Source organism: Megascapheus bottae, chromosome 3 (genome assembly GCF_031878675.1).
Source record: "Megascapheus bottae isolate mThoBot1 chromosome 3, mThoBot2.hap1, whole genome shotgun sequence".
NCBI lineage: Eukaryota > Metazoa > Chordata > Mammalia > Rodentia > Geomyidae > Megascapheus > Megascapheus bottae.
This window is the reverse complement of record NC_143511.1, coordinates 61,119,215-61,140,507: the sequence shown is the minus strand read 5'-3', so window position 1 is coordinate 61,140,507 and position 21,293 is coordinate 61,119,215.

The following is a 21,293-nucleotide window of genomic DNA, read 5'->3' as shown; positions in this document are numbered from 1 at the left end:
ACTTAGTAGTGATTCATATGAACTACTTTCTTTTATAAATTAAAGGTATGTGGTAAGCTTTCATTGAACAAGTCTATGGTACCATTTTTCTAATAGCACAGATAATTATTGGCATGTTTCAGTAAAGAAGTATTTGGAATTAAAAAAGGAATGTGTTTTGGTAGTTTTAGGATATCTTTATGAAAAGTTGGAAGACAAAGTACAGGCTGGGAGGAAATATTGGAAAAGAATACAATCAAATTATCATTTATAAGAAAAACATATAAAATATTCCCACCATTAAGAAAAGATAATACAAACTGGGCGTAGTGGCTCACGCTTGTAATCCTTGATACTCAGGAGGCTGAGATCTGAGGATCAAGGTTCAAAGCCAGCCGGGCACAAACAGACCTGAGATTTTAATCTCCAATTAACTTCCAGAAAATAGGAAGTGGCTCGAGAGTAGACCATAGAGCTGTAGCCTTAAACTGAAGAGCTCAGGGTCAGCCCCTAGGCTGGGTTCAATCCCCCTGACCCCACCCCCACCCACCCCAAAAAAGAAAAGGTAACACATAGGAAAACAGGCAAAATATATAATAAACTGGCAATTAATAGAAGATGTAAAAATTAATGCAAGATTTAATAAACATCTGAAATGATGTTCAACCTTACTCATAATCTAGAAATGAATAACATAAATAATAAAATATGACTACAAAAAAACCTTTTGGCAACAGTAAATATTCAGCAAGGAGTAGATAAATGAGAATTTATACAGTTGTTTCTAGAGGATACTAAAATCTGAACTTGAAGATTATCCTAGGATCCAAAAATGCTACTCCTATCTATATATTCTAAAACCAGGAGTCAGCAAACTTTTCCTTGATGGACCAGGTAGTAAATATTGGAGACTTGTTTGTCATATTGTTGCCATACAAATAGGAATGGCTGTGTTTCATTACAGTTTTACAAACAAAATTGGAGCAGTTGCTTTGATCCACAGCTTACCAATCTCTAATGTAGAGAAACTCTCACATACATGTACCAAGAGATATACACATAATAATCATAGTAGCTTTGTTTATAATTGCAAAAACCCTTCAACAGTCTATTAGCAATACAGATTTAGTAATAATTGGGCCACATTAATATAGTTACATATTACTTAACAACAGGAACATGCCTTTTTTTTTTTTTTGCCAGTCCTAGGGCTTGAACTCGGGGCCTTGGGCTTCCTCAAGCCTACCACTTGAGCTACAACACCACTTCCAGCTTTTTCCATGTATATGGTACCAAGGAATCAAACCCAGGGCTTTGTGCACTGCTAGGCCAAACTCCTGACCCCGGAACATGTCATTTCTTTAGGTTATTTTATTATAATGTGACCACCACAGAGTAGTTATACAAATATACACTGTATAGGGTAATCAGTTAATGTGTTCTTTTGATGTAAAGTCAAAATAAATGAGGTTGCTACTAACATAATGTGACATTTTTTTTTAAATAGTAAATGTTCCTACCCTCCCCCAGTGTTAGAGAATGAAACCAGGGCTCTGTGCATTCTAAACACTGACCCTAAACAATTTTTTCCCCAAAATAAATATGAGTGCACTTTAAAATGTAAAAAAAAAAGTTTAAGTAAATGTGTAAATTAGTAACTGTCACTTGTTACCATTGTCAAGTATTACTTATTGTACACAAGTAGATGTGTTTTTTCTTCCTATTATTGGCAGTTTAGTATGCCTGTTTATATCCGCATGATTAGAAGTACATCAAGTAACATGTTGTACTGTTATGAGAGCTACATCATGATGAATAGAAATTTCTTAACTTAATTGTAAACTTATGAACTACAGTTTGTATATGTGGTCTATTACTGATTTAAACATTGTACCTTCATGACTATATTATATAGCAGTTAAAAATGAATGAATAGGCTAGGAGTTTGGCCTAGTGGTGGAGTGCTTGTCTAGCCATACACAAAGACTCGGGTTCTATCCCTTGGTACCACATACATGCTTCATTCGTGGCTGGGATAAACAAAAAAGGCAATATAAAGGAAAATATAAAGTCAATTATACAAGTTTGGAAGCATGCAAAATAATATTATTCCTATATAAATGCCCCGTCCAAATATAGATAATACATGAGGGTAAAGAAAACTATATTTTGAGATAAGTAGGAAAAAAGGACAAAAAATGAAAGTGATTTCTATATAATGGGGAGAGGGAGCATTTACTTTTGGGGCTACTGTAAAGTCCTCTTTCTGGGTCCACATGGTAGTTACACATGACCATGTTTGTGCCAAATATTCCTTATATATTCTATGTATATTTTTAAAACATCTTTTAAAATTCATAGGGATGCACAGATGCAAGGCTGGTTTAACATTTGCGAATCAATTAATGTAATACATCATATTAATATAGCTAAGGTTAAGAATCATATGATAATTTCTCTGGACACTGAGAAGGCATTTGACAAAATACTGCATCCATTCATGTTGACAACACTGGAGAAAATAGAAATAGGAGGTACATTCTTGAAAATAATTAAAGCTATATATGACAGAACCACATACTAAGTGGAGAAAGACTAGAACTATTTACCTTAAAATGAGGAACCAGACAGGGATGCCCACTCTCTCACTTTTCTTCAATATAGTGCTAGAACCCTTAGCCAGAGCAGTAAGGCAAGAGAAGGACATCAAAGGGATCCACATAGGGAGAGAAGAACATTTTAAACTATCCCTTTTCACAGATGACATGATCCTATACCTGAACAACCCAATGCATTCCACTCCCAAACTCTTAGAACTAATAAACCATTTTTGGCAAAGTGGCAGGATACAAAATCAACCTTCAAAAGTCAGTTTAGCCTTAGCTGGGCACGGTGGCTCATGCCTATAATCCTAGCTACTCAAGAGGCCGAGATCTGAGGATCAAAGTTCAAAGCTTGCCCAGGCACTAAAGAACATGAGTCTTGTATCTCCAGTTAATCACTAGAAAACGGGGAAGTTGGGCTGTAGCTCAAGGGGTAGGGCCTTGAGCTGAAGAGCTCAGGAACAACCCCCAGGCCTTGAGCTGAAGAGCTCAGGCTCAGAGCTCAAACCCCATGCGCCCCCCACCCCCGCAACCAAAAGTCAGTAGCCTTTCTGAAGGCCAACAATACACAAACAGAAGGAGAAATCAAGAAAATGATCCCATTTGTACTATCCCCCCAAATAATAAAATATTTAGGAATTAACCTAATCAAGGATGTAAAGGAATTACTTAATGAAAACTATAAAAGCCTAAAGAAAGAAACCAAAGAGGATACCAGGAAATGGAAAGACATACCATGCTCATGGATAGGGAGAATCAACATTGTGAAAATGGCCATACTACCAAAATCAACATACAATTTCAATGCAATCCTCATCAAAAACCAAGGCCATTCTTTACTGAAATAGAGAGTTTAATCCACAGGTTCATATGGAACAACAAAAGACCTAGAATAGCCAAAGCAATTCTAGGCAAAAAGAGCAATGCAGGTGGTATTACAATACCAGACTTCAAACTCTACTATAGAGCCATAATAACAAAAACAGCATGGTACTGGCACAAAAATAGACCAGAAGATCAATGGAGCAGAATAGAGGACCCAGAAATAAAACCACAAACCTATAATCAACTTATATTTGACAAAGGCGCCAGAGATATGCAGTGGAATAAACACAGCCTCTTCAATTATTGGTGCTGGGAAAACTGGGCAGCCACATGCAGAAAACTAAAAATTGATCTCAGCCTATTGCCATGCACGAACATGAACCCAAAATGGATCAAAGGCTTCAATATCAGACCTGAAACTCTGAAACTGCTTCATAACAGAGTAGGAGAGACACTGGAATTCATAGGCACAGGCCAAAATGTCTTGAACAGAGTTCCAGGGTCACAATAGATTGGAGAGAGACTCAACAAATGGGGCTACCTAAAAAAAAAGTTTCTGCAGAGACAAAGACATAGCTACTAAAGTAGAAAGACAGCCAACCAATTGAGAAAAGATATTTACCAATAATATATCAAACAAATGCTTAATATCCAATATCTACAGGGAACTCAAGAAACTAATTCCCCCCAAACCCAACAAACCACTCTGGAAGGCACTTTGGAGGTTCCTCAAAAAACTAAGAATAGACCTTTCCTATTACCCAGCCATACCACTCCTAGACATTTACCCTGAGCATCATAACCAGGATATGATAAGGACACCTGCACAGCCATGTTCATCACTGCACTATTCACAATAGCCAAGCAATGGAAACAACCCAGGTGCCTCACTACAGATGAATGGATACAAAAAATGCAGTACATACATACAATGGAATTCTACATAGCCATTAGACAAGATAAAATAATGGCATTCGCTGGGAAGTGGTTGAAACTAGAACAATGATGTTGAGTGAGATAAGCTAAGAACAAAGGAACAAAAAGCACATGGTCTCCTTGATATGTGTGTTTTATTAGATCCAAACAGTACAAGAGCGATGACTCAATACTCGGGTACTCAGGTTATCGACATGAACTTGGAGATATAAATATAACTATATAGACATATAAATCTATGATGGGATATATTTCTATAGATATATAGATCGATATGTATCTATGACAAACTCTCAGCTTAATTTTAATTTTGTTTTTAAATTTATGTGCCAATGATTGCATATAGAGCTTCCATTCTTGAATACTTGTTTGTTAAAGTTGACATCTGAAATATGTAAAAAATCAGTGTTAACAAAGTCTTTTAATAAAAATAATTCATAGGGATGGTCAGGGAATGTGGCTTAGTAATACAGTGCTTGCTTAGTATGCACAAAGCCCTGGGTTCAATTGAACAGAAAAGGCCAAAAGTGGCACTGTGGCTCAAGTAGTAGAGTTCTAGCCTTTGGCAAAAAGCTCAGGAACAGTGCCCAGGCCCTGAGTTCAAGTCCTAGCCAAAAAAAAAATCATTGGGACAATAAACACTAAATTCATATCCTTTAGAAGATAACAAGTGATGGAGGGAATGATGGAAAAGTCAACCCTTTGTCATCTATATAAAAATAAATCCTATTTACTAGTGAAAACACCAGACTCAGTAGATACTCATGAAAGTAAAATGATAAGACAGGAGAATAAACTTTAAAAATTCTGTTTTCCCACCACACCCTTGAGAATTTTCTCCTGAGATCAGATGAGATTGGGTGAGTTCAGGGTGATATGGCCGTAGACACCCTTGAGAATTTCTGATACAAAGATGTATTTTCTCTTTGCATAATACCTGCTTGCTGTCTTCACTCATCATTTTGGAAAACTATAAGAATCTATCACTAAGCTTTGGCCCCAGCCCTTGCTCTTTTACTTATGTGGGGAAAGAATACTAAGGTTTGAATTCAAGTACTTGTCTTCTGAGGCAGGCACTACACCTCCTGAGTCACGGCCTCTCTTACCCACTTTTTATTTCTTAGTTACTTTTCTGTTAGGGTCTTGCATTTTTCCCAGAGCTAGACTGAATTAGATCTTGCTACATCTCCAAAATAACCAGCAAAATTCAGGCTGGAGACATTGCTTAAATGGTAGAATGACCGCCTAGAAACACAGGTTCTGAGTTCAAAACTCAGTACTGCCAAAAATAAATGTGTCTTCATCTCTCAGATTACAACTGTGTGTATAATTCCTATCCCCAAATCTGATTTTGAAGAAGCAGAGGCAAAATTACAGGAACATTTTTAGAAGTTTAAGATTTCATTACGAAGGGTCTGAAGAGAAGATGGAAACAGGTACTTGCTCAGAACAAAAACTAGGGATTGACTATATCTGAGGATAAGCAAATAGGCAGTGAAGGACAGAAGACTGAGTCATCCAGTTTGGCTCTGGAGAATAAGTGCTATGGTTTAAAAAAAAAAAAAAGGCTTGAGAATCAGATCAAAGTCAGATTACCCTCACTCTTTTTTTTTTTTTTTTTTCATCAGTCCTGGGCTTGGGCTCAGGGCCTGAGCACTGTCCTTGGACTTTCTCAAGGCTAGAGCTCTACCACTTGCGCCTCAGCACCACTTCCGGCTTTTTTTTTTTTCTATGTATGTGGTACCGAGGAATTGAACCTGGGTCTTTTTGCATGCCAGGCAAGCACTCTACCACTAGGCCAAACTCCCAGCCCCTTACCCTTACTCTTATAGGCAGTGGTGGAGTCTGGAAAAAGAAAAGCATGGGGCTAGGAGTTTAGCCTAGTGATAGAGTGCTTGCCTAGCATGCACGAAGACCCGGGTTTGATTCCTTGGTACCACATACATAGAAAAAAGCCAAAAGTGGTGCTGTGGCTCAAGTGGTAGAGCTCTAGCCTTGAGAAAACCCAAGGACAGTGCTCATGCTCTGAGCCCAAGTTCAGGACTGGCAAAAAAAGAAAAAGCATGACAAGACTTCTATTTTAAAGCAGGTCAACAGCAATGTAAAAAGAACTGAGGTAAGATAACAGATTATTATTATTAGCCTAGGTAAAAGACTACAGTAGGGACACAGGGAAGGCCAAAGATGCAAGGTATTATTTGAACGATGACAACAAGGTCCCCCCCACCCCGCTTTTCGCAGAAACATGCATGAAATTTAGGTATTATTTCAATCAAAACAATTTTAAATCAGAAACTAGCATATAAGAACATGGCTAGAAACAACTAATTGTTTGAACTAGGGATGAGGAAAATGGAGAAATAGTTTCATGATCTTTGACAATATCTTCACTGGTTGCAAGAAGAAAACACATTAGTCCTATAGGTATGATTCAAACTGGAATATCTACTTTTCAAAATATCTAATTAATTAATAACTGAAGGCATAGAACATAGGAAAAAAAGGGTTTGGTTCCATATAGTTTTTTTTTAATAAGTCATGTGACTTTTTCGTGCCAATGAAAGAATCCTGCCTCAAGAGTATTATCTAGGCAAGAGATTCATAATTGCTAAATGGATAACTGCAGTTCCTTACCACGAGGAAGAACATCTGTTTTCTCTCCTGATGAGATACTGGTTTCCTAGGCTACCGAATTTATCTTCCCCTCCGCTGCCACATAAATACATAAATTCAGATACACAATCTTTAAGGCAGGACTACAAAGACCAAAGTTCATTTGTCCTGAGTAACTCCTAAATATTAGAAGGGTTTGGTAAAAGTTTCACTTCAAACATATGTCTCTTAGCATCCCTTTTCACAGAAAATTTCTTCCTCTCTGATGAGAGTTAAATCTAACTGCTATGAATAAGACTGGAGAAAACAGCATAAAACTGAATACTTCTTAATCAGTGCAGTAGCAAGTAAGACAGGATCTGATTATTCCTTGAAATTCTGGTGCTAAATATTCTTATGAAGAAATATGCCAAGAACTATCAGGTAAGAAAACTGGTAAAGAACAAATATACTAAATGTCCACTTTTTTTTTTAAAAGAGTTCTACAGCCTGGAATAAGTTATGAAAAGAAAATTTAATGAGGAAAATATTTAAATTTTGTTTTGGTCTATAAGCAGTATCCAACAGAAATTGTAATGGGTTACATGAAAGTTACATGATTTACTGTCCTGCACCAAGAGACAAGTTTACAATCTTTATCAGCACAGTTTCACATACCACACTTATTACTATTTATTTGGCAGTAGTGAGTTTTGAACTAAGGACCTTGTGTCTACTAGGCTGGCATTTTTCCATTTGAAGCAATGTCCCTAGCCTGAATTTTCCAGATTATTTTAGAGATGGAGTTTTGTAGACTTTTCTGTCCAGACTGACCTTGAACTGCTAACTTCTAGATTTCAGCCAACTGAGTAGCTAGGACTATAGGCATGAGCCACTTGTCCTCAGCAATACACTGAAAAATAATTAATTATAAGAAAAATTAACTTTTTCATTAAGTTTGGCTTAATATGGGTTTATTTTTTATTCTTTTTGGTAGTATCATAGATTTTTAAAAATGCATTTAAAAATTTAAATATTATCATTATATAATTGTGCACCACTTAATAGCTTACAAAATGCTTTCTTAAATTATACTGACCTATTCATAAGGAAATGGAAAGACTTGGAAAAAATGGTATCAAGTGAAGTATGCCAGATCCAAAGAAAAGTAGGCTTGCATGATTTCCCTCATTTGTTAGAACTAGAATATGTCTATAATATTCTTTCTTTATTTTATTTTTGCCATGCCTGGGACTTGAACTCAGGGCCTGAGCAAGGTCTTTTGAGTTATCTCAAGGCTAGAGCTCTACCACTTAAGCCACAGCACCACTTCTGTTTTTTTCTATGTACGTGGTACAGAGGAATTGAATCTGGGTTTTCATGCATGCTAGGCAATAACTCTACCACTAGACCAAATTCCTGTCCCATGTCTATGATATTCTTAACAGAGGAATCCCAATAACCCCACTGCTCAAGTGCCTAGGACCACATATAATGAAGTGTATCAATTTGAACTCCAGGATATGGAAACAAGATGTTACTATGTCCTGTATGTAGGTTTTGACCTTTTTTGTTTGCTTTGTTTCCTATACCTTGTGCCTGTGTATGTAATTATTCAATATGTGGAAGGGAAAGGGAATCACAGAAATAGCAGGGCAAAGGATGAACTAATGTAGTACTGATACTCAATTGACACTACATCGGATATGAATATTACAAATTGGGGGGGGAGGAGGGAAATAGGGAGGGCTAACCAGGAGAAAATGAAGATTGGGGTAACAACGCTTAAAAACAAATGTACTGCCGGGCAGCGGCTCAGGCCTGTAATCCTAGCTACTCAGGAGGCTGAGATCTGAAGATTGTGGTTCAAAGTCAGTCTGGGCACAAAAAAGTTTGTGAGACTCAGGCCGGGAGTTTGGCCTGGTGGTAGAGTGTTTGCCTAGCATGTACGAAGACCTGAGTTTGATTCCTCGGTACTACATACATAGAAAAAAAGAAAAGTTGGTAGTGGTGCTGAGGCTCAAATGGTAGAGTTCTAGCTTTGAGAAAGTCCAAGGACAATGTTCAGGCCCTGAACTCATGCCCAGGACTGGCAAAAAAAAAAAACAAACCCAAAACACAAAAAAAAAGAACAAAAAGGGCTGGAGGCATGACTCAAACAGCAGAGCACCTGCTTGGACATGATGAAATCTTCAGTTCAAACCCTACAACAGCCAGGAAGAAAAAAAAAGAAACAAGACATTAGTAATCTAGAATAAAAGATAAAACGTAAACACTGAAAGCCAACTCATGTCCAACCTGAAATTAATGAGAAAAAGTTGATATTCATTTTAAGAAAGTATGTAATAAAGACTTTTCATGAAAAGATAATCCTGAGTAAGTCCCTTTCTTAAGGTAATTTAAAATTTTTATTTTACTTGAAAAAACAAAAACACAAGCATAATCCTCAAAGTAAATTTCAAAAATTTAGTAAACAAAATATAGCACTATTGTGCCCAGGGCAAAATCTTGGGTGAAAGGAATGATGACAAGAACAAGTAGGAGAGGGGAAAAAAATGGGAGTGAAAAGATGGTTCATTTTTTCAGTCAATATCTTCTTGAAAGAGGTGAAAAGGAGGTTATCCTAGATTGAAAAAACAGGATAATCAAGAACAATTAAAACATTTACTTAGTTTGCAAAATGTCTTATTTTTCTTAGGACCCACTGGGATTTTGAGATGGCACAGATGACCAGGAGAGGGCAGCTCACCACTGCAGCTGTGAGTGAATGCTAAAGATTCAAATTCTAAGATACTACCACTAAAATTCTAAGCTACCAGTATATATAAGTCATTGCACCAAGTAAGAAATGTTTCTGATGTGCAAACTGATTCTCATAAAATGAGGCAAGCCCTTCTCATAAATGTATAGAGATAGCAATTATAGTCATTATGAATAATATACTTGTTCTAATGTAGTTTCTATTGTAAAACACAATCATGAAACAGCTGCTTTACTTCATGAAAAATATGTTAAACAGGTGCTACTCAGGAGGATGAGATCTGAAGATAAGTGTGCAAAGCCATCTGAAATTCTTTAATAAACTTCCAAGAAGATGGAAGTGGAGCTGTGGCTCAAGTGGTCTATTACTAGTCTTGAGCAAAAGTGCTCAGGGACAGCTCCCAGGTCCTGAACTCAAGCCACAGGTTTGGCATATAAAAATCATATAAATAGTTGAAACTTTTCCAATCTTTGTAGAATGTACAATATTCCTTTCATGCTAAAATATTTTAATGTAAGGGTAAAATAACCTGAGTGCTCAGTTGAACCATTTCAACGTATCTTCGTTTTGTTTTTGTTTTGTACTGGAATTCAGAGTTTGTGTTTTCTTTGTCTTTTTTGTTCACCTCTGGCTAACTGGAGATGGAACACCTTGGATTTTTCTGCACTGGCTAACTTTGAACCTTGATCCTCAAATTTCAGCACCTTCTGAGTAGCTAGGACTACAGGGGTGAGTTACAAGTTCCTGGTTTCCCCTTTTATCTTTATTTATTTTTTTACTTTATTTTTTTGCTAGTCCTGGAGCTTGAACTCAGGGCTTGGGCACTGTCCCTGAACACATTTTGCTTAAGGCTAGCCCTCTGCCACTTGAGCCACAGCACCACTTCCGGCTTTTTCTGTGTATGTGGTTCCAGGGAATCGAACCCAAGGCTTTGTGCATGCTCGGTGAGCACATTTCCACTAGGCCACCCTCCCAGTCATCTCTCTCTTTTTTTTAAGACAAGGTTTTCTAATGTAGCTCAGATTGACCTCCAACTTCAGATTCTCTTTATTTCTTTATGAGTCTTCTTTTGGTAGTGCTGGGGTTTTAACTTAAGAGGCTGTGCTAGTGCTTAACTACTGACTCATGTCTCAGGCCACTATTTCTTTTTTGCTCACTATTATATTTTTATTTATTATTATTATTATTATTTGTGGGTTATAGGACTTGAACTGTGGGCCTGTGTGCTATCTCTGAGCTCTTCAGCTCAAGGCTACCACCTTTCTCCTGGAGCTACAGCACCACTTTCAGTTTCCTAGTGATTAATTGGATATAAGAGTCTCATGGTCTTTAGTGCCCGGGCTGGTTTTGAACTGTGATCCTCAGATCTCAGCCTTCTGAGTAGTTAGAATTACAGGTGTGAGCCACTGCGCCCGGCTTTACTTGCTATTTTAGCAAAAATAGGGTTATGCTTCCTGGCTAGTCATGCAACTGGAAAACAGCCTCCTTATTTTAGGCTTTTTGCATTTGCTGGGATTACAGGCACGAACCACTATGTCCACTGTGGAGATGAACTCTTGTAGACTTTTCTAACTAAGCTGGCCTGGAACTATGATCCTCCTCATCTCAGGCTCATATGTAGCTTGAGATAAGAGGTGCATGCCACTGTGCTCAGCTATGTATTGAGAAGAGGTCTTATAAATGTTTTTCTCTGAGCTAACTTCAACTGTGATCCTCCCAAGTAGCTAGGATTACAGGATTATATTCAATCTGAGGTACAAAAGAGCACTTTCAAGTCTTTCTCAGGTTCAAAGAAAAATGGTGTTTGCATGGTACATTAGGATAAATGAACAAGATCACCTTCAATCAATCCCATAGCTCTTGAATGCTTGGAAGACAGAGCAGTCATTATGCTGCTCACTTGACATGGCACAGAATCACATCATTTAGAGTTCTGATGTAAGTATCTGTCCAAGGGTAAAGGGGCAATGGAAGGATGAAAACAAGGGGAGGCGCCAATCCTAGTTCCTTGACATGGTAGTGCTAGGGTTTTAAACTCTGGATCTCAGGCTAGGGAGGCACTCTACCACCTGAGCCATTTCCCTTTTGCTTTGGTTATTTTTTGAACTGGGTCTTGCATTTATGGCCACATAGGCCAGTGAGATTCTCTTATTTATACTTTCAGTATGACTGAGATGATAGGTGTGTGCCATCACCCCTCTGAGATAGGCAGGCCTCAAACCTCAATCCTTTTGATCTCGATATGATCAGAATGTACTCTAGGAAGCAAAGAAATAGCATAGAATTAACTGGGATATGTATGTTAACCCTGACACCTTACTCTTTGTACACACAGATTGTTTCAATCTCTGTCCACTTTAACAAGGGCAAAATGAATTCAGTTAGAGAAATTTCCTCTAAAAACAATGTTAAGATTTGAAAGAAAAAAATAAACAAGACTATAGGAGACATTGCTATTAATCTTCTTTTTAAAATATTCCTCATAGGGGCCAGGAGTGTAGTTTAGTGGTAGAGTGCTCGCCTTACATGCACAAAGACCTAGGTCTTGGGTACCACATACTCAGAAAAAGCTGGACGTGGTGCTGTGGGTCAAGTGGCAGAGCATTAGCCTTGAGCAAAAAGTGTCCAAGGACAGTACCCAAGCCCTGAGTTCAAGCCCCAGAACTGGCAAAAAAAAAAAATTCTCATAGACACATAAGATTAAGTAGAAGTACTGTAATGACAGATGCCAGAAGTCTATTGATACTGAAGAACACTTGATCAGGGGTTAGAGTAAGAGGATATTGATGCTCATGATCTCTTCCTTTTAAACAATAAAAGGCCCAAAATAAAATTTAAGTGCAATTTAAATAAAAGATAAAACACAACAAACCAAATCAATATCATTTTGAGTGAATAATGTGAACCCCATTTCAAAAGCTTTCTCTTATCACAGCCTGATTAAAAGCTATTTTCATAAAGCTCTTGGAGGTACATCAGGTCTCCCTCCACTAAGATAGTACTTTAAAAACTGTAATGTGTACCCCTAATTACATACTAAGGTCCCATAAAAGTCAAGTAGCTCATCTCATGAAAGTCCTAAATAGCCCAATTTAAAAGTGGTTTGGTAGCCTTTGCATCCTATTTTGGCAATGTTAGTGGGAAGGGACAGCTTACTGGGTATATAATTTAAGCAATCACAAAGGCTTGCTCCCATCAGAAGGGACTTATGGCTGGCATAATGCTCCAGTATAACCATCTGGAAATTATTAATAGTTAGTTCTCTCTCTCTCTCTCTCTCTCTCTCTCTCTCTCTCTCTCTCTCTCTCTCTCTCTCTCTCTCTCTCTCTCTCTCCCTCCCTCCCTCCCTCCCTCTCTTTCTCTCTCCCTCTCTTTCTCTCTCTCTCTCTCCCTCTCTCTCTCTTTCTTTTTTCAAATGAAGATGTGATAATGGGGCAAAGAGGAAAGAGACAGGGTGTCAACACATGTGCCAAGCCAGGCTGATTGCTTGACCCAAATATGCAGACTTGTGGTCATCTAGAGTGTCACCAGGCACTCAACTGATGGCCAGGACTGAGCATAGATCAACAGCAGCAAGGGTGGCAGTGGTCTCAGAAAATAGATATGACTGTAAACTTGGAAATATTTAGTAGAAAAGATAGCCCTATCTACTAATACAGTCAAAGTACATTATGTAAAAAATGAACTATGTAATTGAAGGAAAAGAAGAAAACAATGGAAGGGATGACACTGATCAAGAAGCATTGCACTCATAACTTCACATATGGAATTGTTGCCTTTTTGTACAACTACTTAATAATAAAGCAAAAACCTAATGCCTTTTATATAGCTGAGATGAGGGCCTAAGTCACTTTTTGCTGAGGCTGGCCTTAAAAGATGATTCTTAAAGTCTCTACCTCCTAAGTATTTGGGATTTACAGGCATGGGCTACTATGTCTCACCATAAACACATGTTTTTTTGTTTTTTTAAAAAACATGGAAATCCCTGAATAAATTAAATTAGAATATATTAGTAAAGGCATCTTATATTACTGGAAAATAAGAAAAATATTACTTCTTTGTAGAAAAACCATAAAATCTTACTTAAAAGTTTCCTGCTATAGTTGATCTAAGTGGGTCAATTTAAAACACCTGTTGGGAAGAAATATGGGTTTCAAGAAAGAAAACTACAAAGTATATATGGTGGTATTTACAAATGTAAATATTTTACAAATATCTTGAGACAATTCTCACATCATTATTAAGAATATATGGGTGCAGGTGCTTAATGTTTGTAATTCTAGCTACTCAGAAAGCTGAGATATGACTTCATGGTTTGAAGTCATTTTGGGGATTAAAATCTGTGAGACGGTATCTTCATCAAAAAGAGGGGCTCAAAGCTAGGCGTGGTGGCTTATGCCTGTAATCCTAGTTACTCAGGAGACTGAGATCTGAGGATCGCAATTCAAAGCCAGCCTGGGCACTAAAGACTGTGAGACTCTTATCTCCAATTAAACCCTAGAAAATGGGAAGTGGCGCCGTGGCTCAAGGGGTAGGGCAGTAGGCTTGAGCTCAAGAGCTCATAGGCCCAGAGTTCAAGTCCCACAACTGACCAAAAAAAAAAAAAAAAGAAAAGAAAAGAAAAAAATGCAGGGCTCAAGTCAAATGCCAGTGGCTAACGACTGGAATCCTAGCTACTCAGGAGACTAAAGTCTGAAGACAGCAATTTGAAGCCAGCCTAAAGAGAAAGGTCCCCCAGGAGACTCTTATCTCCAATAAACTACTCAAAAAGCTAGACGTGGCACCGTGACTCAAGTGGTACAACACTAGCCTTGAACACAAAGAGGCTCAGGGATAGTACCCAGATCCTGAGTTCAAGTCCCAGGACCAGCAAAAAAAAAAAAAAAAAAAAAAAGAAGTGTGCCAGAAGTGGTAGAGCAACAGCCATGCTGAGGTGTGAGGTAGGAGGGGCAAAGAAGTTAACACATTCGCTTTTCTATTAATTCTATTACTTACCTAGCACACTTTAGCTAGTATCATTTTAAAGAAATGGACCAAAACAATGTGCTAAAAATACAAGACAGAGAACTATTGGGCACCTAAAGGGTAGAATAAAGCATTCCCATGAGCATTCACAAGTATTTACTCAATCATTCATAATCGTGTTTCCCAAAATAACTGAATTCAAATAAGTAATGTCGAAACCCTCAGAAATCCTGAGTCTGAATTTTCCTAAGATTCAAAGCAACAAGAACAAATTAGCATTTTAATTTTCACATATACATAAAAATCACTTATTAGCAAGATCCTGCGTGTATGTGGGTGCATGCTGGTACTCGGGCTTGAACTGAGCCTGGGTGCTGTGTCTGAGCTTTCTTGATTAAGGCTGGCACTCTACCACTTGAGGCACAGCTCTACTTTCTGTGTGATATTTACTACATTACACAATTAAATTAAACTATCTCTTCAAATATTAATATCTTTTATAGTTAAAAAATCCCAAATTCCTTGGTTTAGCTTTAGATATATATTATTATATTATTCACTACCTGCAGTTAATTCACTATTAACAGCATTTAAAAGAATTTAATTCCTGTTATTAGCAATGAAACAAGTACTTCCATTTATCTTTTCCTTAAAACATAGAATACCTGGGGCTGGGAGTTTGGCCTAGTGGTAGAGTGCTTGCCTAGCATGCACGAAGACCCGGGTTCAATTTCTTGGTACCACATACATAGAAAAAAGCCAGAAGTGGTGCTAAGGCTCAAGTGGTAGAGTGCTAGCCTTGAGAAAGTCCAAGGACAGTGCTCAGGCCCTGAGCTCAAGCCCAGGACTGGTAAAAAAAAACCACAACAAAAACCATAGAATTCCTTATGACTGTGGTTATTAGCATTTTGTTCTAAATTTATGCCAAATTCATTCTTCTAGTGGATCCTTTCCTTAACTATTGCAAGGATTGACAAAAGGAAACTCCCACATGGTTCAAGGGAAGAGGGTTCATTGAGAGGGGGAGAGAGCAAATCCCTAGATGTACAAGATGGTGTCAAGCAGAGCAATAGAGATTATGGTAGGAGGACAGATTACACAGGGGAATGAGGGTATGGCCACAGCAGAAGCAGAGGTGACCTCAGAGGATGTGGAAATGACTTCAGAGTCTGAGGAACTTCCCACTGGCCCTTAGGGATGCCAGTTGCCTGGGTTACAGGTGCTAGACATGGACTTTTGGGGTGCATGGAGAGAGATCCAAGGGAAGGAGTCATTTCTCCTAGGTGGACCTAATGACTATGTTAATCAATTTGTCCTAAGCCAAAGATACTATATATTTAGCATAGTACCTGCTATGCATGTTAGTTTTATGAATATTGCCTCTGAATAAAATTGCTAGTAGTGGTTTAACAACATTTGACAAGTTAAAATTATCCTGGCTGTACTTTCTCCTCTTACCTCCCATATACCAAAGGGATGACCTTTGTACCTGACACCAGTGTTAGTGGATTGTCCATAAACACTCCAATATGAATGTTACACTAAATCATATATTACTGTTACATAACTTAAATCATCAACAAAATTCAAATTCGATTTCTGGCTCTTGATTTCTAGTTTAAAGTTAGAGATGGCCAGGTAATAACCCAACTTACATATTAAAAAATGAGTTGATTTTCAAGTGGTAGAGTGCTAGCCTTGAGAAAGCCCAAGGACAGTGCCCAGGCCCTGAGTTCAAGACCCAGGACTGGCAAAAAGAAAAAAAGAAAGGGTGATTCCATAAACAGACTAACACTAAAAAGTCAAATTTAAGCTATATAAAAATGATGGTATTTATATCTATACTTATGAATCAAAAGTAATTTTGATTTTAATTTTTGTTTTAAGTTTGGTTCAACTGATTACCAATACATAGTCTATATATCCATGTCATATTCATGCTACCTGTAGTGATTTAACGACCAAAGTGATAAGCACTCTCTGTTAGAGCTTAATATAAGATTTTTCTAACAACTATCCTGGTCATACAGATGTTTATGTCACATAGGGAATTTAACTGACAATTAAGACATGTACATTTTATATTTGTCTTGTTTTCTTTAAGCTCAGTTTACTATGTATTCAATCAAATCTATGTCATGTACATACAGAAAAATAGGGAGGTCACCAGAATAAAAATGATGAATGGTAATGTCTGACTTACCAAAATGGATTAAAGAAGCAACTTAATTAAAATTTGCTTGAACACTGCTATCTTTAGTCACAAATCCTGAAAATCCAATTTCTAACATGGTGATATAAACTAAGGAACCAACAACTTTTTATTGTGAGTCATATAAAAAGCCATGTTGTAATTTTCCTTAAGAGAAAGAACAACTGAGTTGTAATTCTTTATTTGCTTTTAAGAAATCAAAGGGAAATCACATTCTGTGTTGATTTATAGTAATATAAAGGGTGGTTTTTCTAATGAATTGCTTTGTTACTTTATCTATAGAACTCAAATCTTTTATGATCACAGACACTAGTGTGCTTATCAAATTCATTCTTTTTTAGTGACAAATGCTTTTATTTATAGCAGTGATTAAATGAGTTTTAAATAAGAATGATTCATTAGAATCTGATCTTTTAAAAGTCTTTAAAAATGACTGTGTTGGTAATATATTAATTTAAAAATGTTACTTTTACCAAAAAATAATTCTATCAGTGATTATTAGCTCTCAAAACTATGATGATGGGTACTTACTATTATAAAGAGAAATGAAGTGTTCAATTTGGGATATACTGGGCATTTTCAAAGGAATGGAAAAATCAACCTCAGGAGTTGTTCAAATGAGTTCAAATTAGCATTTACCAATTTCATGAAAATTTGGTATAGATTATAACTATTATGCTTTAATACATGCTTTCAGAAACAAGTTAAAAAATAGGACTATAAATCTGAGTTCTATGTACTAAGAAAAAGTAGGGCAAGAACAAAGAGAGGAAAATAGAAAAAAAATTAAAAACACTAATATAAGCTAATACTGCTTATATATGAACATCAAGATGCCAAGGGACCCAATACAATCCTCAGTCTAACATTTTCAATGGCACAGCCTAGTGATCACACGATACTGGTGATACTCTCTAGTTACCCCTAGCAACCTTTCTCAACTGTAACGATGCTACCCTACAATAGCTTTCACTGGGCAGCTTTCTCTTCACTTAGCTGAATGCTCTGGGACCATCTGCGTCGGCAAGCATAAAAGGCCAGCCTGCCTGTGGGCCCGTCACTCTGAACACCACCTCTCTGACCCTGATTAAATACAACTTTCAATCCTTTTTGTCCTCCCTGTTGACTTCTCCTATTAAGGGAGCCCTTTGACAAAGAAAGCGGAAGAGTGGACTAACTGCCCCCAAGAAAGGTGATGTCTGATACTGCTCAACACAAGGATTAGCAAGCCAATACATAACAAAAGCAAGTTTGGGGGGAGGGGAGAGGTAAAGAAAAAAATGGTTTTAGCTAGAGCTTTGACTAATTCAGTAGGTACACAATCTAACAAATAGCTATACAAGAGGCCTTCTTTGAGAGAAATAACTATAGCAGAATAATTTGGAGAGATACCTTCAACATCTTGACATAAGGCCATGGCATCGAAAAAAATACCATACACTTGTTTTTTATTTGATTTTTAAAAAATTATTAGAAAATTAATAGTTTAAGACAGAAAAAATGATGCAAAAATGAGAAACAAAGAACATGCAAAGAAACTAATTGCAGCCGTATAGAAAAGATACCATGGCTTATTAATATTAAACTATTTAGCTATTTAGCTATAAGGATGGACACATAATCCACTCTAGAATCATTTTCACAAGTCACCATAACACAATGACTTATAAAAACTTGAATTTGAAAGATGAGGTAGTTTTAATGTTAACTCTAAATATTGTAGGTAGCGGCTTGTAAACATGACCCAAGGTACTCAGAATCTATCAATAAAGTAGAATAAAATTATTACCTTTAATAATATCATAACTTTACAAGTAACTTTTCTAGTTCCATTTCAGACAAGCTAATAAATGAAGGGCTTTATTCAACCAACAAAATAAATGAATAATGTAACCTCATAAAATCTAGAAATGTATACAATAGCACCAATCAAGCAATAGCCACTAAAGAAACTCTACCCAAGTTTACTTAAAAGTTTAACCTACAGGCTTGAGGATTTGGCTCAGTAGCAGAACACAGGTCCCAGGACTTTCCTTAGTATCTCTAAAAACAAAACAAAACAAACAAACAAAAAAACCCAAGAAAACCCCCAAAACTTCAGCATATCATCTTCTTCTTCAAAGACAGTCCAATAAGCCTGGAGAAGTCAAAAGTACATAGAAAAGGGAGAAGGAGGTTCCCGGAATGTGTATGAATTTCGATATGAAAAACTTGGAAAATCCTAGATAAATGGGGACAACCTGGTCAAGCCTTGGGAGGAAGGCTACATTTGTATAAGAAACTATTAAGAGCTGATAAATACTATGCTACATTCTTTCACAGAATTTAATTCACTTAATCTTCACTATTTTAAAAATGATGAATAAGCTAATTATGAGGTATGAGGATAATCTCAACAAGGCTGCTCTATTACAAGGAAAGTTAGAATCTGTTTGCTTGTCTCCATAGCCTTTGATTCTACCATAATATCACGCTGCCTTTCTAGGAGTTAAGTAGTAACAGGATGGAGTCATCTTCCTTCAGAAGGCACAGGACTTAAGCAAACCCAGTAGGCCCATAATCCACACATCCTTGACAGCGCATTTCAATAAAGCTACAGAAAAACGTAGCAATACTTGTTTAATCCTATGAATCATGGTGGCATCTGAGCTGACAGTGTTTAACTCTTTAGAAAAATCTATAGACAAAAACATTCAGACAATACTGGAAAGAATTCCTTATGGCTGGATTTCCTGAGGCTTGAACTAGATCCTATAAGGAATGAGAAAAAATTACATGGTTGGTAGAGAGTCTGGGACTGGATATAAAGAATGAAGAACTGTGCTTCAAAGCAGAATCAGAGATAATACTGGAAGGAGATTAATATTTTCCCTTTCTATGGTTGTTTGATATTCCTAGAGGTTCTCATTACCAAGATACTCAATCAAGATAATTTTGCTACAACCAGTGGGACTTAATATCCACTTTTAGCTGAAAAGTCCAAGGATTGCTCTTCTCTCCAACAAGATACCAATCAAATATACCAGAGTGCATTTTAGTAACGAGTCAAACTGACCCAAACTACTTTGTCATTCTAATAGCATTTCAAATTATAAATATTGGGATAGGCAGCAAAAATAAATTCTCAATCATTATTGCGATTAGCAATAATGCCTTCTAGATGCCATGTTAACAGTTCCTAAAAAGAAAGAGTAATGTCTCTATCTTTTAGAGGGGGCAGTAGATCACAAATGTAAAAAGGCAAAAACAGAACAAAAGTATGTACTTAAACCTAATAAATGTTACAAAAACTCAGTGAAATGAAAAATAGGATGTCTTTTATAGAACTAGATGGAGCTTAGAAAATCAGGAAAGAAATATGGAAAATGATACAGGTTGGTAGAAAGCAGAAGGGTGAGTAGTTTAACCACAGTACAAAGAAGTACCAGAGTACAAAGAACTATTGAGGAACTAAACATGTTAGGGAAAAATTTTATTTTTAGGAAATAATGAACAGGGAAAATTAAGTATGAAGATAGAATAGTAGAAAAAATAAGACTATGTCTTCACAAAATTATTTCTTTTAAATTAAGTTTTGGATCTTTGACACTTATATTCCATTAGAAACATCCATAGAATTACCTCAGGTAAATATTGAGGGTAAAATGGCTCCAAAGGTCAGAAAATAATTGGGACTTGGAATACTAGTAATTTTTTCAGTATTCCAATAAAAAAAATCAAGTCATAATTTAAGACATTTTAAGAAGCAAAAATATGGTTGATGTAACAATCTTGCTGCCTTTCTCATCCTCTAATTAAAAAGCCGGTGTATAGGAGATTGGACATAAGAACTCTGACAGAATGAAAAGACCAAGAGACCTAAAGGAATTATCACATTCAGGAATATGGGCAGATAGAGTTCCATTAAAAAGAAGAAGTAATATAGGTGTGGGTACATCATTAGTAGTTTGAGTAAGAAGAAAAAAACTTTACAGGAGAAGCAGCTGAACTGGTTTGGTAAGTTCGATGAATTCTGGCAGACTGAGAAGAAACAAATTACAACAGGTAGATATATATGAGGAATAGCAAAGGGAGTAAAATTTCAAAGTTGGTGTTTTGAATTTCATATGCAGAAAGTTTTCTGTTACAGTGCAGATCTTAATGTATTTAATAAATGCAACATGCACATTAAAAAATAAAGTTTCAAACATCCATAACAGGTCTATTATGACATGCCTACTGATTCTATCATGACATCTAGATAGAGTCACATGAAATACGTTGACAGTATCTATCTACCCAACTATCTTCTAAGAACTCAGAAGGGGTCCTCAAACCAGAAATCTCTGGCTCCTAAATAATGAGAATGGATGGAAAATCTGGGTTAACCATCATTGCAAAATAGCAGTTAATGACAGTGTCTGAAAGAATATTTGGTTTA